Below are 20,475 nucleotides of genomic sequence, written 5' to 3'. Positions count from 1 at the left end.
TCTGCAGAAGCTGCAATGGAATTACGCAGAGTGTTAAAACGAATTAAAATGCTACTAATAGATGAAGTGAGCTTAGTCTCCAACCTAATGCTTGCTTTGATTCACCTCAGATTACAAGAAGTACTCAAAACAAACTATGAAGAGCCCTTTGGAGGAAAACACGTTATTGTTTTCGGAGATCTTCTTCAATTGACACCAGTGAAAGGTGAACCTATTTTTAAAACCTCAGGAAACAAACTCTGCCATAAAACTGTTGGCAGCATAGGAATTGTCAACCTTTGGCAACATTTCCAATACAGATAATTAACAGAAAATAAGCAGCAATCTGCAGATCTCACTTATGTCAACATCTTAAAAAGTATTAGAGTTGGTATACTATCTCAAGAAGCACAAGCAATATTGAAAACTCAGCTCATTCTTGCACTTTAAGGCGATAATGCATGTGCTACTGATGTTATGGAACAATTAGCGCACAAAAATGTCAATTGTATGGCCTTAATGCCAACTCTTGCAAGTTGTTTCAAATTCAATGAAACAATGTTAAATAAAGAAATGCAACCAAGTATGGTATGACACTGCCCATGTGTGAGCAAGCCACAACAAGACTAAATCGGTTAGAAAATTCAATCTCCAACACAGCTGAGTTGGACAAAATATTACAATTATCCTTAAATTGTAGAGTAATGCTTAAACGTAACCTTCCCCTGGAGCAAGGACTAGTTAATGGAGCACTAGGTACAGTTGTTGGCTTTCAAACATATCCACGTGACAACAACATTCAGTTTGTCAATATTCTCTTTGACAAACTTTCAGAAGTGAAAAAGATAAGATGATCAACAGCTCGATTCCTTCTCTTCAAAGACAAGTATGTACGCAGAGAACAATTTTCTCTAACTCTTGCATACGCAGTCACCATTCATAAATCACAAGGTCTTACTCTAGACAAAGCATTGATAGATATTGGTAACACAGTCTTTAAAGAAGGCATGAGCTACGTAGCACTATCACGCTTACGTACACTTGACGGTCTATTTCTAATCAACTTTGATGCAAGTAAAGTCATTCCTTGCATTTTAGAATACATCCCCCATCTCAAAACATATTCTGTTCCACAAAAAGTAAAACGTTGTAAAAGAAAACTAATTCAAACAGAAATGCAACAGGATGTCACTGCAAATCCTCCAAAGAGAGTAAAAGAAGCTAATACTTCATCAATTACCACAACCAAAGAAGAACCTATTACTCAAAGTAACTCGGGTACTTCTTCAAAGAACCAACACACATTCTGATAAAATGACTTGGACACAGACCTATCTGGTCCATTTAAATTTTCAAATATAACTGGTGTAAGTTGCTACCCAAATTTAGCAATGAATATTCTATTTCAATTGACACCAATTGTTGACAACATTTACTTACACAGTACAGACTAATTGTGTTTGCAAATGTTAGTACGTCATAGAAATGCAACAAACAATCCTGACAACACGTACAGTGTTCATGGAATATGACAAGAATTGGACTACTGTGCTGGAATGGTGAAATTCACTATGAACTCACAGGAAGATCCACAAGAATTTCTAATGTACTTACTACAAGTACTGGAAAACAAAAACATACCTATAAATGAAATCTTCCAGATTTCATACATGTGGAAACATACATGCACTCTCTGCAACAATGTGACACAGGAACAAATCCCTAATGAGCGCTTTGTGTATGTATCCATACCTAATTGTGAATCCGTTCCATTTCAGCAACTTGTACAAAATGCAAACCATGATAGATTATCTACTACCTGCAATTCGGATAATCGCTCCACCATACTAATTCAAACACATAGTAAATATGTAATACTAATGCTTCTACATTACAATGCAGATGGTACCAAAAACAACTGCAAGCTGACTAGATTCACACATGGTCAAGTATCACTTGGTAAGAAAACCTTCACAACAATAGGTATAATCTACCACACAGGAGCCACAACCAATGCAGGTCACTACACTGCATATATTAAAAACAATTGTGAATGGTTCGAATGTAATGATAGTACCATTACTCTAAAGCAGAGATTACCAGCAAATCTTAGAAACGCTTATTTAATCTTATTAAAACCAAAATTTAATAACTAATCTGTACTTAAACATTAACAAAACCTCCATTAAAAAACTATAAACTGTTAGAATATGCCAACAAGTATCTAACTGCCCCAAGATTCTACAACAACTAAACAGATAAATGAATACCACTGAATTATATCAACAAATAAACAGTTATAATACACCAACTGGTATCTAACTGCCACAAGATTTTGTAATAACTAAACAGATAAATCAATACTACTATATTATAACAAAAAATAGCCAGTTAGAATATGCCAACTGGTATCTAACTGCCCCAAGATTTTGCAATAACCAAACAGATAAATCAATACCACTACATTATAGCAAAAAATAGACAGTTAGAATACGCCAACTGCTATGTAACTGCCACAAGATTTTGTAATAGCCAAACAGATAAATCAATGCCACTACATTATAACAAAAAAAAGACAGTTAGAATCTGCCAACAGGTATCTAACTGCTCCAAAAATCTGCAACAAGCCAACAGATAGAACATTAGCCAGAAACAACAAGTGAACACTGAAAACAAACAAACAAATAGACTGTAGCATAACAAAAAAAAAGTTAATCCGACATGGATTTTGTTTTTCCACAGACCCAATGATTTTAGCAACAAACACAGAAACTGAGTAAATTACACAGTACACTGGTTTGTAATCTACTAAATATGAGGGTCAAAATAAATAAAAAATGTCTATTATTCAATGTTATAAGTCATTACAAACTACCAATACTAACACGATCTTTTCCTTTATCACAGAAATTGACAAGGAATATATGTACTCCAGTTACCAAACCAAACAGTAAGTATATTATAATAGGTACAACCACCGCAGCATATCACACCCATTGTAGCTTATAACTTCGGTGCTTATAAATTTGTTCTTGGCCATGCACCCAAGACTCTAGGTCCTGACCACAACCACTACAGCATATCACTCCAATAGTGGCTTATAACTTTGGTGCTTATAAATTTGGTCTTGGGTGCCAAAGTTATAAGCCACTATGGGTGTGATATGCCTACGGCCATGCACCCAATACTCTAGGCCCTGGCCACAACTACCGCAGCATATCACAGCCATAGATCACACCCATAGAATCAAACATTTTAACTATGCCATATGGGCACTTTTTATGTCCGCGAACAATATAAGTGTTCTTAGAACAGTTTCAACTTGCCTACGAACAGTACGGACAGGTATAGTGTCCTTAGGTCATTTCCATTTCGTTTATTAACGAACATTTCAGGACACCGCGTGTGTTCTTCGAACAGTTTCAACTTGCTTACGAACAATACGGACAGGCATAGTGTCCTCAGAACACCCCTATTTTGTTTATTTATGAACATCCCAGGACACTTGATGTGTTCTTAGAACAATTTCAACTTGCCTACGAACAATACGAACAGGCATATCATCCTCAGGACACCCCCATTTTGTTTATTTACAAACATCCCAGGACACTTGATGTGTTCATAGAACAGTTTCAACTTGTCTACAAACAATACGGACAGGCATAGTGTCCTCAGGACACCCCCATTTTGTTTATTTGCGAACATCCCCGCAGACTATAGGCCATGCCCACAACCACCATAGCATATCACACCCATAGTAGCTTATAACTTTGTTGCTTATAAATTTGGTCTTGGGTGCCATAAGCCACTATGGGTTTGATATGCTGCGGTGGTTGTGGCCAGGGCCTAGAGTCTTGGGTGCATGGCCTACAGCCTACGGCCTATGGCCATGCACCCAATACTCTAGGCCTTGGCCACAACCACTGCAGCATATCACACCCATAGATCACAGCCATAGAATCAAACATTTTAACTATGCCATATGGGCACTTTTTATGTCTGCGAACAATATGAGTGTTCTTAGAACAGTTTTAACTTGCCTACAAACAATACGGACAGGAATAGCGTCCTCAGGACACCCCCATTTTGTTTATTTACGAACATCCCAGGACACTTGATGTGTTCTTAGAACAGTTTCAACTTGCCTACGAACAGTACGGACAGGTATAGTGTCCTCAGGACACCCCCATTTTGTTTATTTACGAACATTTCAGGACACCGCGTGTGTTCTTAGAACAGTTTCAACTTGCCTACAAACAATACGGACAGGAATAGCGTCCTCAGGACACCCCCATTTTGTTCATTTATAAACATCCCAGGACACTTGATGTGTTCTTACAACAGTTTCAACTTGCCTACGAACAGTACGGACAGGTATAGTGTCCTCAGGGCACCCCCATTTCATTTATTTACGAACATTTCAGGACACTGCGTGTGTTCTTAGAACAGTTTCAACTTGCCTACTAACAGTACGGACAGGCATAGTGTCCTCAGGACACCCCCATTTTGTTTATTTATGAACATCCCAGGACACTTGATGTGTTCTTAGAACAGTTTCAACTTGCCTACGAACAGTACGGACAGGTATAGTGTCCTCAGGGCACCCCCATTTCATTTATTTACGAACATTTCAGGACACTGCGTGTGTTCTTAGAACAGTTTCAACTTGCCTACGAACAATACGGACAGGCGTACTGTCCTCAGGACACCCCCATTTTGTTTATTTACGAAAATCCCAGGACACTTGATGTGTTCTTAGAACACTTTCAACTTGTCTACTAACAGTACGGAGAGGCATAGTGTCTTCAGGACACCCCCATTTTGTTTATTTATGAACATCCCCGGACACTTGATGTGTTCTATGAACAGTTTCATCTTGCCTATGAACAATACGGACAGGCATAGTGTCCTCAGGACACCCCCATTTTGTTTATTTACAAACATCCTAGAACACTTGATGCATTCTTAGAACAGTTTTGACTTGCATGTGAACTATACTGACAGGTACCGTGTCCTTAGGACACCCCATTTTCATTAACTACAGACATTAAGGACAGCACTGCTGTCTGCGGTCAGAACAAACACAACAGGGGTGCCTGCCACCTAAATAAATGCAACATTTGACCCATCTCTTACTCCTCCACACTCCCCAAACAGTCTTACATGCCAACACACTTGACTAAATAGTATTTTTCCATCAAGTTTCACCGCGCTGTCCGTGGATGTCCACGGATACAAGATGGCAGGCATGCCCAGAAAATCTGACGCACCACTTGCTCTCAACCACCCAATCAGCGAACACGTCGAATGTCTGCGGACATGACGCGGATCGCCCAGGTAAACTAAGGACAGCTGTAGATTCAGTGATAAAGTGATAAAGGGGCCAAATCCCCAGTCCTGCAAAGCGCCTTACCTGCCTAGCAATTATGCTACAATTGGAAACTTTCTCCTGCTAATCAGGTGACATTACAGTTTTCTGTCAGACTGTCATCCCTCTTCAGAAACTTATGTACCTTGAGAACGGCCGTGAGGGTCGAAACACGTGTCGGCTGTTCTTTTTTGAAGATTTTCCTGATAAAGATCTTCATTACTACAACGATTTGAGTCCAAGAATTACTCTGTATCCATACTGATTACTGTACTTTGTGACCTTTTTTGGATCAGCGCACTGATTTCACCTTCAATTCCCACACTTTACATATATGTGTCCTGGTTCCTTCTAGGGGGTCCAGTGAAAGTGTGCAGTTGCTGCAGATCCAATTGGTATGAATTGTTTTCAACAATCTTTAATAACGGTATTAATTCGCGCACGGTCAACATACAACCCCTAGTTTTTCTCTATAACCAGTGATGGTATGTTTGTTTGAACTATGGGAATGCTTAAAATAGTTAGATACCTGTTGGCATATTGTAACTACATTTTGTTTGAAGTATCTTGTGATTAAGGGAATTTTAAAAATGGTTATATACCTGTTGGTGTATTGTAACTACATTAGAATTTAGAAGATGTTTTGTTGTATAAGAATTGTGATGGCGTATTTGAAGTGTTTTGAAATAGAGGGTATTTTTTAAGCAGATAGATACCAGTTGGAGTATTCTAACTATATTGACTTTTAAAAGTACTATTGTAGTATTATGGCTGTAGTTAGATACCTCCTGGTGTATTCTAACTGTGAATTGTGGTACAGTTTAGTGACAAAATTTGGGTTGAAGGAATATTAAGTAGGCATTTGTTAGATTTGCTGGTAACCTATGTTTTGGAGTAACAATGGAGACTCATTGTCCGCCATCCATAAGTGGTGTGCCACCAATGATCTCTGCCTTAATGCCTTTAAGACTGAGATTCACCTCATCGGCACACCAGCACCCTCCTTTCCTGTCACTCTCTGGCTGGCCTCTCTTGGCCCTCTCCCGGCTCCCACCTGTGAGGCGAAAAACCTCTGGGTCATCTTCGACTCCACACTCTCCTTCTCTCCTAACATCTCTGACATCTCTAAGAAATCACACTGCCAGCTGAACCTCCTCAGTGGTATTCTTCCTTTTCTCCCCTTCCCCCCAGAAGCTCACTGTCTCCAGAGCTCTGGTTATCTCTAGGCTGGACTATTGCAACAGCCTCCTACTAAATCTGCCTGCCTCTACTCTCCTCTCTCTACAACTCATCAGGAACCGGACTGTGAGACTTGGCCTTGGCCTCAAGCCCAGGGATTGTATATATCCAGGACTGAAATCCCTGCACTGGCTCCCAGTGGCTGTGAGGATTAAGTTCAAAACCCTCTGCATTGTCCACAAGGCCTTCTGGGGCCTGCATATCTTTAACTCTATCTTCCTAAATATCTTCCTTCTCAAACTCTTCGCTCATCTGCCTCCAACTCCCTCAGGGTCAGTCACTTCTCCAAGCAACGTGTTGGTGGTAGATCTCTTTCTTCGGCTGGGGCCCCCCTCTGGAACAGCCTCCCTGCCCACCTGAAACTTGAGAACCATCTCCGGTTCCAGAAGCACCTCAAAACATTTCTCTTTGCCTCTGCTTTTTCTCCTCCTCTTCCCTGCAGATTTCCTGGCTGATACTGAAACTGCACTGGTTTACCTGGCCACACTCTGACCTCGGGCCCAGGTCCCCTCCTCTGCCAGTCGCACTTGCACTGCCCTTCTGGCAACCCTCGCACTTGGGGACTGTTTTTATGTATCCCTACAGCCCCATTACCAGCACTTGACACCTGATGCCTGCACTAACCCTTGCACTTGCCTTGTTGGCCGTACCTTACCATTGTACTATTGTTATTTATTCTAGCTTCCCATGTACTGCACTGTCTGCTCCCCTTGCGCCCTGCACTTTCCTCTCTCCCCCTTCCCATGCACTTGCACGATCTGAATGACACCTGACCTAGTAGGATTATTGTCTGTCTTCCCTCTGTTCCCCCCTTGCCTCGTCGCGCCTTGAAACACCTGTGTACAGGCGCATTATAAATGCCATATCATATCATATCAGAGGCGTTGTTATATTCAAACCAACCACTTCTTTTTTTGACATATGCAGTATAGCGTCCTGAAGTGGTTTTGGCACAAGTGTGGTACGTTATATCTACTTTTGTGAAGGTTTTCTTTCCAAGAGATACTTGATTGTGTGTGAAGCCTGTAAGTTTACAGTTATTTTTGAATTGTACCCTAGAAGCATTAGTATGATATATTGGCTATGTGCATTTATTTGGATGCTCAAACAATTGTCTGAATTACAAAAAGGGCATAATATGCTATGATTTGCATTTTGCAGAATTTGGTGAAATGGAATGGATTCACAATTTGGTATGGATAAATACACAAATCGTTGATTAGGGATGTGCTCTTGTGAAACATGGTTGCAGAGAGTGCATGTATGTTTCCATGTATATGAAATCCTGAAGATTTTGTTTATAGGGATTTCTTTGGTTTCCAGTACTTGTAGTAAGCACATTAGGAATTCGTATGGATCTTCCTGTGTGTTTATGGTGAATTTCACCATTCCTGTAAAGTAGTCCGATTCATGCCTTGTACCTGAGACAATGTACGTGCTGTCAGGGTTATTTGGGGCATTTCTATGAAGGACGGGCATTTTCAAACACAATTGATCCGAGCCATTTAAGTAAATGTTATGAACAATTGGTGGCAATTGAAAAAGAAGATGGATTGTTATATTAACATAATAATTTACTCCAGTTGTGTTGCTGAATTTAAATGGACAGAGAGTTCTGTTTGTGGATGGTTTGATGGACCTGCATATTTTTCTGGAGAAGAGACATGTGTGTCTTTGTTTTGTGATGGACTTGCAGTTCACTTTGTACTAGACAGTTGTGTGGTTATACTCTTTGCTGCAGAAGGAGTTGGTTGTTGTTTCTTCAGTGGTATTGTTAGGAGATCTGTTGTATATTCTCTTTGTATCAGTTCTCTTTTTAAAGGTTTCCTTTTTTGAGGTACAGGGTATATATCTAGATGGGGGTGTATAGTGCATGTAGCTTGTTGAATTCCAGGATGCAATGAATGTCAGCACTGACTTTGTTTGCATCAAAGATAATAAGGAATAGAACATTGAGTGTACGTAGACGTGACATTCTACATAACTCATACCTTCTTTAAAGACTGTGCTGCCAAAGTCAATCAATGCTTGACCTAGGGTCAGACCTTATGATTTGTGAATAGTGAAAGCATATGCAAGAGATAGAGAAAATGTTTTTCTGCATAACTACATGTCTTTGAAAAGAACAAAAACGAGCTATCATGCCACCAATTTATTTAACTTCTGCAAGTTTGTCCAACTGGATGTTGACAAACTGAATGTTGCTGTCATGTGAATATGTTTGGAAGCCAGCAACTGTACTAATTGCTCCATTGACTAACCCTTGTACTACGTCAAGGTTACGTTTGAGAATTACTCTGCAGTTTAGACACAAAATCAATATTTTCCCCAGCTGTGTTTGAGATTCATTTTCCTAAGCTATTTAGTCGTGATGTTGCTTGTTTGCACATAGGAAGTGTCATGCCGTGCATTTATAGTTTGTCTGAGATGAATTAGATGAATGAAACCATGCTTCATTCATCTAACAGGAGCACGCTCCTTTGTTTCCAAATTCTGTGTACTACAGTAGCAGCTTCTTCTGATAATTTTTAGTATTCTAACTTGTTTTGGTGTTTTACGGGTAGGAGCAATAGTTGGTGTAAAGTTACACCTCCTATGTTGTAGACACCTAAACCTGTGGGGGCTATTACTGCAGCCGAAAGTTTATTAGTTAAGTTTTGTAGGTATTTGCTGATTATTTTAATTAGGAATGTTTTAACAGAACCACCTTCATCACTTACATAAAGGAGCAGAGGTTTATATTTTTTACAGCTACAGGTTTTAGTTTCATGTTTAAAACCATGTTCACATTTTGAGTGACTTCTGGATTAATGGAGAGTTGTTCATCATTTAGCTGTGATTGGAACACTGACAATCCATCCTTGGATTGATTATATTGATACATGGTATTTTCTACCTGAGTCATGGCTATTTCTGCTTCATTTAGAATGGGTGGTTGTCCAAGTGTTTCTTGGTTTCCTGTAATGGAAGGTTGACTGTCCTCCGGAGTGTCTTTATCTAGTTGAGCTTCAATTTCTTCCTCTTGTTGGCGATCATTGTCCAACATTTCCTTGTATTGTTTGAAATTGTCATTTGTTATACCGCTTTCATTCACTTTGAATGCAGCTTCAAATGAGTCATAGCCACCTAATAATTTTTCTTCTTTTCTCCAAGGTTTAAAAGTTGGAGTTCATGTAATACAGTACCCTATATTGTGTAGATTTAAATGATAACTATATATGATTAATTAGACTGGATTTTGTGAGTTTCGCTAGGCTTCCTTCACAAGTTCAAACTGAATATTTGCCAGCTGTCCCATTTGTTGTGTCATTTTTTTGCAGGTGTAGTGTTAGCAATGTCATACATACTCATGTTTTCCAAAGCAGTACATCTGTTTGGGTAGTATGTGTCAATTAAATTGTTTTTTAAAATGTCCGGCTGTTGGGATCATGTGTGACTAGTTTTCTCTCGCTTAGTAGGATTTTAGTACTCTTTTTCGGGATGAAGCTACACCAAGGTTCAGTGTAACGCTCACCTGATTCCCGTAGAGGCGCCGGTCTTGACTGGGCGTATACCGTATCTTCAAAGGTGATGTGTAACACACGGCTGGCTCTTTGGGCTGGACCTCTGTGCACTGTATGTCTGACTCGAAGGGTAAGATGTCTGCAGATAGAAAATATGGGATTAAGGAACTGGGTTATTGAATGTCTCTCTCTTCTTCCCTTTCTCTTCTCCTGTAGAACCCCAAAGGTTAACGCTCTCACCTTAGGTAAGTGAACGCCGTGCTCTCCATCTGCCTCGTGGCAGGGTGCTGTAACCAGTTTCTTCACTGGATAAGGGGAGCAGGCCTCTTGACTTCAGAGGACTGCTGTCCGTCGTTCACTGCACGAACGGTAAGTTTCGAGTAATCCTAATGTCTTTAAAGTCTTTAGTAATGATGTCTCTTGTTTTGCAGGGTTCCGGCGATGGCGGATGACGGGCTGAAGTGAGTTGAAGATGGAGCCCGTGTGATGAATAGAAGCGCCTGGAAGCACGTAAGTAAGCGCTTGTTGCCTGCTTCACAATGCGCTCTAACTGTCTTTTTATTTTGCAGGTACAAGTTCGGAGCGGCTGCAGGGTGCCGGAATACCCACTGGGTTAGATGTGGAAAGGAGTAATGGCACGTGAGTATTAAAGTTCCCCAATGTCTTTAAACACACCTTGTTTTGTCTTTCAGATGCGGGATGCAGCGCCGAAGGCCTCCGGAGCGTGCGAAGAGTTGGTAAGCTTTTGTCTTTCAGATGCCGGAATGCAGTATGAAGACCTCCGGAGCGCACGAAGAGTAGGTAAGCCTTTGTCTTTCAGATGCCGGAATGCAGCGTGAGGCGTTGGTGACAGCCGATGGACCAGGTAAGTGAAGAGCTGTCACTGAAGACCGTAATGCTAACCTGTTCTTTCTTGTCTTTATAGGTGTTGCTGAAGACTGGATTCAGGATGGTAAGCCTTTTTCCTTAGGCCCAGGATCAGATGCAGAAGACACAATGAGCGTTCTGCTGCAGAGGATGCAGAATAACGCAAAGCAAGATTCATCCATCGGGTGTGGTTTAAATAGCCTCCTGTAGTGCTTAGGTGTCTCCTTCCACAGCCACGCCTAGGTAAGAAAAGAGTTCCTGCTTTCCAGAAGAGTTCCAGTGTTCTGAATCTAGGGAGTGGCTCCTGCCCCACCCAACAGGAAAAGTAGTTCCAAACAGAAGAGGATCAGAGGCTCAACTGGCAGGCAAGTAAGCAGCATGGTCTGCTGCAGGTAAGTCCACCCAAGCATTATGAGCCCAGCGCTTCCAGCGCTGGGACTGGGCATATTTATGAGCCTGGTGCCACTGGCGCCAGGACTGGGTCCAAAAGGTCCCAATTGGGACTGGTTGGCACTCGGAACCTGGGTTATGGATCTGCTTCCAAGGGAGTTGGGAAAACCCTGACCTTTTGGAAGCAGAGATCATGACAGTACCCCCCCTCAAGGCCCCTCCCAAACCGGGCTTCTCCGGGGGTTTTGGCTTGTCAGGAAATGTTCGGTGAAATCTTTTGATTAGGCGAGGAGCGTGGACATATTCAGCAGGTTCCCAGGATCTCTCTTGGGGGCCGTAGCCTTTCCAGTCAATTAGGTAAAATAGTTTAGATTTGGAGATCTTGGAGTCCAGAATGCTTTTGACTTCAAACTCGAGTTCTCCATCAACTAGGATAGGTTTTGGAGATTTAGTTAGTCGGGTTTGAGGTTGCACGGGTTTTAATAGAGAGACGTGGAAGACCGGATGTATCTTCATGTGCGGGGGCAAGTCCAACTTGACCGCTACTGGGTTTACTATGGTAGTGATGGAATAGGGACCAAGGTATCTTGGGTTGAATGTGCGTGGCCCTTTTAGAGGTAGATATTTGGTGGCTAACCAGACTTGATCCCCTACTTGATATTGAGGGGCTTCCTTCCGATGTTGATCTGCTCCTTTCTTGTATTGTTCTTTAGCCCTTTGAAGGTGAGAAACAGCTTCCTTAAAGGCTTGGGTGATTGTAGAATGCAGGTAGTCTACTGCTGGTGTTTCAAGATCTTGGAGGGGATCCAACTCCGAGGTTCGAGGGTGACTGCCGTACAAAAGAAAAAATGGGGTTTTCCCAGTTCCCGAATGGACAGAGTTATTGTAGGCATATTCGGCTATCCAAAGGATGTCTTTCCAAGTTTTTTCCGTTTGTTGCAGCATGCAGCGTAAATACTGTTCCAGAGTTTGATTGGTCCTCTCGGTTTGTCCGTCGGTCTGAGGGTGGTGACTGGTCGATAGTCTCACATCAATTTGAGCCGACCGACAGCAACTTCGCCAAAAATGAGAAATAAATTGACTACCTCGATCCGAAATTAGAACCGAAGGAAAACCGTGCAGTCGGACGATGTTTTCGAGAAATTCTCGGGCCGGAGTTGCTGCTGTTGGCAAGCCTTTGAGCGGAATGAAATGCGCCATCTTGGAGAATAAGTCCACGATTACTAGAATCGTATTGTATCCGGAGCATGGAGGTAGATCGGTGATGAAGTCCATAGAAAGCGTATGCCAATGGCGAGGTGGGATGTCAATAGGGCGTAAGAGGCCTGCTGGTCTTTCCTTTTGACTCTTGTTTTGGGCGCATACTCCACAGGACATTATAAAGTCTCTGATATCTTTTTTCCAAGACGGCCACCAGAAGTAGCGCTTGATCTTTTCTGAGGTCTTGGCCATACCGGGATGTCCTTCCATTAAAGAATCGTGATAACAAGAGATTACTTTTTTCTGTAAATCTGTGCTGGGTAGGTATAATCGTTCTTGGAAATACAATAAGTTGTCCTTTACTGCAAAGTCCTTTCCCTGCAGATGCCAATTCTGTATGTCTGCTGGAGTTACAAGTTGCCTGGCTTTATCCTTAACTTCCTCTATGGATTCTGTGGCGATTACACCCAGAATTCTTTGTTCGGGAATGATTGGTACAGGTTTAGGGTTGATCAAGTGTTCTTCCACTCCCATCCGAGAAAGGGCATCAGCTTTACCGTTCTTTGTACCAGGTCGATAGGTAATTATGAAGTCAAACTCGGCACAGAATAATGCCCAACGGAGTTGTCTAGAGGATTGGGCTTTTGCGGTTTTCAAATATTGCAGGTTTCGGTGATCCGTAATCACAGCATCGGTGTGTCGGGCCCCCAGCAGATAATGCCGCCAAGCCTTAAAGGCAGACTTGATAGCCAGAAGTTCCTTGTCAGTAATCATGTAATTGATTTCAGGAGGCGAGAATTTGCGGGACCAAAATGCCACGGGATGCAACTGATTGGTTACCGGGTCCTTTTGTGATAGAACTGCCCCCATGGCAAGGCTTGAAGCATCAGTTTCCACGATGTAGGGGAGTTCGGGGCGAGGGTGTTTTAAGATTGGTGCAGAGATAAATTTAGTCTTCAAATCCTGGAAAGCTTGTTCCGCCTCGGTAGACCATTCAAAACGTTTGTTTTTCTTTAACAAGGCAGTGATGGGCTGGACTATTCGAGAGAATTCGGGGATAAACCTGCGGTAAAAGTTAGCGAAGCCTAACATGCTTTGCACACCTTTTACGGAGGATGGTGATGGCCATTTGAGAACTGCATTGACCTTCTTTGAATCCATACGCACTCCGCCAGGTGATAATATGAATCCCAAGAATTCAACTTCAGTCACGTTGAAAACACATTTTTCCAACTTAGCGAAAAGTTTGTGTTGACGCAATCTTTCGAGGACCATTTTCACGTGTTTCCGATGTTCAGATTCCGATGAAGAATAAACGAGGATGTCGTCAATGTAAACAACAACACACACATCTATGAGCTCTCTGAGGACATTGTTCATAAAATATTGAAAGGCGGCCGGGGCATTGCAAAGTCCGAAGGGCATGACCTGATATTCAAATAACCCATACTTGGTGCGGAAGGCCGTCTTCCATTCATCGCCCTCTTTTACTCGTACCAAGTGGTAAGCTCCTCTAAGATCCAGCTTTGTATATATGCATGCTTTTCTGACTTGGTCCAGGAGTTCAGGGATCAAAGGTAACGGATATCTATTCTTAACGGTGATCTGGTTCAGGGAGCGATAATCTATACAAGTTCTAAGGTCTCCTTCCTTTTTTGGAACGAAGAACAAAGCTGAAGAAGCAGGGGACTTGGAAGGACGAATAAACCCATTTGCCAGGTATTGATCCAGGTATTGTCGAAGGTGAAGGTTCTCAGGCTCGGTGAGGGCATAAATTCTACTACAAGGAGGAGTAGATCCAGGTATCAGGTCTATCTGGCAGTCATAAGACCTATGAGGAGGTAGAGAGTTAGCCTGATCCTTCCGGAAAACATCTTGGTATTCTAGGTATTCGGGAGGTAACTGGGGAGTCTCTGAAGAAATTGCTGCCAGTGCAACACCAGGTGGAGGGTGACAAGTAGAGACACATTCTGGAAACTGGACCGTTCTTGCTCGCCAATCGATCAGAGGATTGTGTTTCTCTAACCAAGGTATTCCTAGAATAATCTGAAACTGAGGGGCCTTGATCACATCGAACACGATCTTCTCATGGTGTCCATCTTGACTTACTAGCGTCACCTCTTGAGTGGTATGCGTTACTGGCCCGGAGGCTATCTCCGTACCATCCACCGTAGTAATGACGTCCTTTACAGCCTTGGGACAAAGAGTTAGATTCATCCTCAAAACCATTTCATGATCCACATAATTGCCGATGGCACCGCTGTCGACGTAAGCTTCAATTGCATGTAATCGATCCGGATTATCAGGGCTAATGAGGACCATAGGTATCACGAAATGCGAGGTCACGGAACTGGTTTTCACGCTCGGCAAGAGGACCTCTATTCTTGTCGGGCGAGGTCGTTTCCCTGCTCAGAGTTTGTAACTTTGGTAACTGCAGCTCCTACTGCCTTCTTGGCATGTTTCAGCGGACAGTCTCGAAGAAAGTGCCCTGAGTTTCCACAATAGAGGCATAATTGCAACTGTTTTCTCCTTTCCCGCTCCTTTTGTGTTAGAGGACCTTTCAGACCCCCTATTTGCATGGGTTCCCCGGAGTCTACTCCTTTGGAAGGAGTTGGCGGTTTGGAAAATACTCGAGCATCAAACTTGGAACGATCGGCCTTCCTGTTCTGCAGTCTGTGATCTATTTGAACGACTAAGTCTATATAGTCCGAACAATCTTGTGGGGGATTCACTACTTGGGCTAACACATCTTTGAGCTCTCCACGTAGACCTCTATAAAACAGCGTAATCCTTTTGTCCTCAGGCCATTGAGTTTCCACTATCAGTCTGTTGAAAGACGCAATATAAGCCAAAAGGTCTTGATTACCTTGTCGCAACGAAAGAAGCTCATTGTCCAAGGCCTGCCCCTGTGAATGTCTTGCGAACAGTTTTTCCATACTGAGCTGAAAAGCTTGAAAATCATGGAGGACCGGATCATCTTGATTTACTAGAGGGATCGACCAGTCTGCCGCATTGCCACTAAGGTACGAAAGCACGAAAGCTACTTTAGCTTGATCAGTTGGAAAGGCTGCTGGCCGGCATAAGAAATGCAACCGGCACTGATTGATAAATACTGCAAACCTCTTTGGGTCACCAGAAAATCGTTCGGGCGGAGCCAGAGGTACATTCCCAGGTAGGTTGATCTGCACTGGATTCATAGAGGATGTAGAAGGAAGATTTCCCCCAGATGCGGGTAACGAGGTCTGTCCGGCTTGTGACTGTAGCAATTGTCTAGCGAGATCATCTGTTCGCTCCTTGGAAATAATCAGTTCCCTTCTTAGAGCGTTCATTTCCTGACGGGCTGCATGCACTTCTACCCTTAGTTCCCCAAGTAACTGGGCTAGCTGGTCGGTATCCGAGGTTTCCATAGCGCCTGGACGGGAGTTTTGTGGTAGGCTTTGCGTTCTGTAACGCTCACCTGATTCCCGTAGAGGCGCCGGTCTTGACTGGGCGTATACCGTATCTTCAAAGGTGATGTGTAACACACGGCTGGCTCTTTGGGCTGGACCTCTGTGCACTGTATGTCTGACTCGAAGGGTAAGATGTCTGCAGATAGAAAATATGGGATTAAGGAACTGGGTTATTGAATGTCTCTCTCTTCTTCCCTTTCTCTTCTCCTGTAGAACCCCAAAGGTTAACGCTCTCACCTTAGGTAAGTGAACGCCGTGCTCTCCATCTGCCTCGTGGCAGGGTGCTGTAACCAGTTTCTTCACTGGATAAGGGGAGCAGGCCTCTTGACTTCAGAGGACTGCTGTCCGTCGTTCACTGCACGAACGGTAAGTTTCGAGTAATCCTAATGTCTTTAAAGTCTTTAGTAATGATGTCTCTTGTTTTGCAGGGTTCCGGCGATGGCGGATGACGGGCTGAAGTGAGTTGAAGATGGAGCCCGTGTGATGAATAGAAGCGCCTGGAAGCACGTAAGTAAGCGCTTGTTGCCTGCTTCACAATGCGCTCTAACTGTCTTTTTATTTTGCAGGTACAAGTTCGGAGCGGCTGCAGGGTGCCGGAATACCCACTGGGTTAGATGTGGAAAGGAGTAATGGCACGTGAGTATTAAAGTTCCCCAATGTCTTTAAACACACCTTGTTTTGTCTTTCAGATGCGGGATGCAGCGCCGAAGGCCTCCGGAGCGTGCGAAGAGTTGGTAAGCTTTTGTCTTTCAGATGCCGGAATGCAGTATGAAGACCTCCGGAGCGCACGAAGAGTAGGTAAGCCTTTGTCTTTCAGATGCCGGAATGCAGCGTGAGGCGTTGGTGACAGCCGATGGACCAGGTAAGTGAAGAGCTGTCACTGAAGACCGTAATGCTAACCTGTTCTTTCTTGTCTTTATAGGTGTTGCTGAAGACTGGATTCAGGATGGTAAGCCTTTTTCCTTAGGCCCAGGATCAGATGCAGAAGACACAATGAGCGTTCTGCTGCAGAGGATGCAGAATAACGCAAAGCAAGATTCATCCATCGGGTGTGGTTTAAATAGCCTCCTGTAGTGCTTAGGTGTCTCCTTCCACAGCCACGCCTAGGTAAGAAAAGAGTTCCTGCTTTCCAGAAGAGTTCCAGTGTTCTGAATCTAGGGAGTGGCTCCTGCCCCACCCAACAGGAAAAGTAGTTCCAAACAGAAGAGGATCAGAGGCTCAACTGGCAGGCAAGTAAGCAGCATGGTCTGCTGCAGGTAAGTCCACCCAAGCATTATGAGCCCAGCGCTTCCAGCGCTGGGACTGGGCATATTTATGAGCCTGGTGCCACTGGCGCCAGGACTGGGTCCAAAAGGTCCCAATTGGGACTGGTTGGCACTCGGAACCTGGGTTATGGATCTGCTTCCAAGGGAGTTGGGAAAACCCTGACCTTTTGGAAGCAGAGATCATGACATTCAGCCATACAATGTTTTCAGATTTGCCATATAAGGCTGTAACTGTTAAATGGGCTGCAGCTTTGTAGCACTCACATTCTCTATGGGAGAGCATTTTTATGCTGAAACTGTCCAATTATTGTGATAGTGTTTTGACAGATAATATGTTATTCCAGAGGTCTTTTAGCTCTGTTTTCTCAGCTTTGGTGAGATATGTGTTTTTAGGGGATTTGCCTTTTACACTGTTTCTAACAGAATACATCAAGCTATTTACTTGTTCTTTAGTGCAAACTGGTCTAGAGAAGCCAAAGCGACATTCAGTATAGTATTTGACTTTGTTTTTATATCTACGTCAGCAGTATTTCCTACACTTACGTTTTTGGAAGCGTAAGATTTGTGTATGAGCTCATTATCTGTGGTTTCTGAAGGGATGTTGCAGGTAATTTATTTTTTAAATAAACTGTAAATAAGTGGCATCACTATCATAGCCAAATTTAGGAGCATCTTTTGGCTACAAAGGCATGTAGATGTGTGGTGCTCCTCTGGATTGATATTCTTTTTCCCAAAGGAAGTGTTGCACTTCTCCAAGCGGTGTGGTAGTTTTATTGCAGATAACGTGCAGCATGACAAGGAAGCGATGGTTGAAGTATCTTGATACATTGACATCGTCAAGAGAGCAGAGTCTTCCTGGTGTTTGTATATCTAATCCGTCTTTATTTTGGTTTGCAGTGCATAATAGGTTGTGCGAGTCATCTGCACATCTTAAAGTAACAAACCATGTGGGCGTGCCTAGGTTCCTTCTCATACTATGTACATCAGCGGGATGTCAGACCAGTATTCTTTTGTACCATGCATGATTGAAAAGAGATTTATGATACTTGACTGCAAAACTTCATCTTTGTCTTTTATTTTTTTAAGTAGTTTGGTAGCGGACTTAGAGCCTGTTTTTAATGTGTGTGCTTCTCCATAGCATTTTTAGTTAGCTAGTTTCGAAGAGGAGGTAGAAAATGTATTTGACATTTTGTCTGAATCTGGGGTCTTTGGAATACATTCTTAAAGAGTGATATTATGATGCACTAATTTGTGTGGACCTTTCATCATATCTTTCTATGTTTCCTGTAGGAAAGAGTAGAGGAAAAGAACGTGCTTCTACACTTTTTTCCCATATGCTCATTGGGGATCCTTTAGCTTGATGCATTTGATATGTTTCTAATGCATCGTCAATGGTGTCTTTGGAGTATAGTCAGTGAATTGTGTACTGGTCTAAAATGTTGGCTGCTGTAAGAGGATCCACACCTTCAGATTGGCCGGTTACTGGTGAGTCTTGAATTATTTGGGTGGTTTCTCTTAAGTTTTCCTCTATGTTTATTTCTTTGTAGTATTTATTGTTTTATTTTAGATAGTGTAGGGCTTGTCTAACTTTGCTTAGGTCGACTAGCTGTTGCCACATTGTTTTGCCTTTTTTTGGTACACCATTAACTAGTACAATCAAATATTGATCTATTGGTCACTGTACACCTAGGGTTTCTACATTTTCTTGGAGATCTAATGTCAAATATACTGCCACTGATGCCCTTTATTGTTATGTATTCATTAGGTGCAGAAAGCCTGCAGGCATCGGGTGCTGAAACCTTTACACAATAAGGACGGACCTCAATGACAGGACATGGCAGAAACTCAGATGGAGGTAATTTGGCTGATTTCATGTAAAGGCGTATTATAGCTTGGATGGGTGTACTTTGGATAATAACGCTCTCAACCAAATTTAGTTGTTGGAGAGCTTTTGGAAGTGGGAATATTTCTAGTTTATTAGTGATAGCACGTGATGGCATGTGGTTATTGTCAAGCTTTGTGTTGGAGTACGTGCAAACTATTGAGGGGTCAGCTATTTTGTATTTACTTTCTGCTCCTAGATATAAAGCTAATTGGAAACATTGGGATTCCTCATTGTCCTCTATTTTGTAGGCTATATCTACTATTTTTGCGCTGTTTTTAAAAAATGTTGTGCGACAACAGACACATACTTGGGGCTTCATCACAAGTTGGGCTGTAGCCCTTAAATGCAGTGGTAATGATATTACCACCACATTTAAAGGCTAGCCCTATCACGAGTTGGGTGCTAAATCAGCTGTTTTATCTCCAGCTTTTTCCTGGAGGTGAAAATCCCTGTTTTCGGTGGTATTACAGCCGGCTGTATTAGCCCGCAGTATTAGTGCTGAAAATTCCCCATTGGATCCAATGGACCCAATAAGGAATGGGGATTTACCGCTAAGGGCCAACCCGTGATCCGGCGGTAATACCACCGGACCGGCCGTTACTAGGGCTATTACAGTGAGCTGTATTACAGCCGGGAATACAGCCCAACTCGTAATGAGGCCCTGGGTCTGGTATTTCAGATGTGTTTTGAAACTAAGCTTTTTTTTTGTATGTCTTTGTTAGGAGGTTGGTGTTTATGAGGTTTTTGGTAATATTTTCTGAAGTTACAGAAGTTTCTAAGTCAACTTCAGTTCCAAGGTATTTACTTTGGATGTTCACTATTTTTTGAAGCTGTTCTTTGGCTGTAGGAGAATGTTGTTTTAACTGTGAAGTTCTAGAGCAAGACTTTTTGCATAGTTTAGTCTATGCACAAGATTATGTATAGCAGAATGGTGTGCTGCTAACATTTTTATGCAGTGGAAGGTGCTTTTTCAAGCAGTTCCCAAAATGCAGGCTAATGAATCTCCTTGCAGACCCGTGTGGCTGCACACTGCACAGGAGTCCATGGTTTGTAAAGTTTTGATTCTACTTTTTTCTTTTATTTCCACATAGTGACTGAGGAATTGTCATAAAGATTTAAAGGATTGTTGGCGTATGTTAAACATTGAGCTTCATGTCCTTTTGTACACTGGGTGGTTTGTTTGCATGAAAGAAGCATTTGGTTGAAAGTTTTGTAGGGACTTTTTTTCTATAAGGGTTTATTTTGCCATACTTGTGTCTTCCACCATTTCTTACACTCAACCATTATTGTCTATGGCTAATTTTTGTTGTTGTTCTTGTTGTTCTTGTTT

The sequence above is a fragment of the Ambystoma mexicanum genome, chromosome 1q (genome assembly GCF_040938575.1).
Source record: "Ambystoma mexicanum isolate Mex_15411 chromosome 1q, UKY_AmexF1_1, whole genome shotgun sequence".
Classification (NCBI taxonomy): domain Eukaryota; kingdom Metazoa; phylum Chordata; class Amphibia; order Caudata; family Ambystomatidae; genus Ambystoma; species Ambystoma mexicanum.
The sequence above is the reverse complement of the archived record's forward strand: the minus strand, read 5'-3'. Positions refer to the sequence as shown.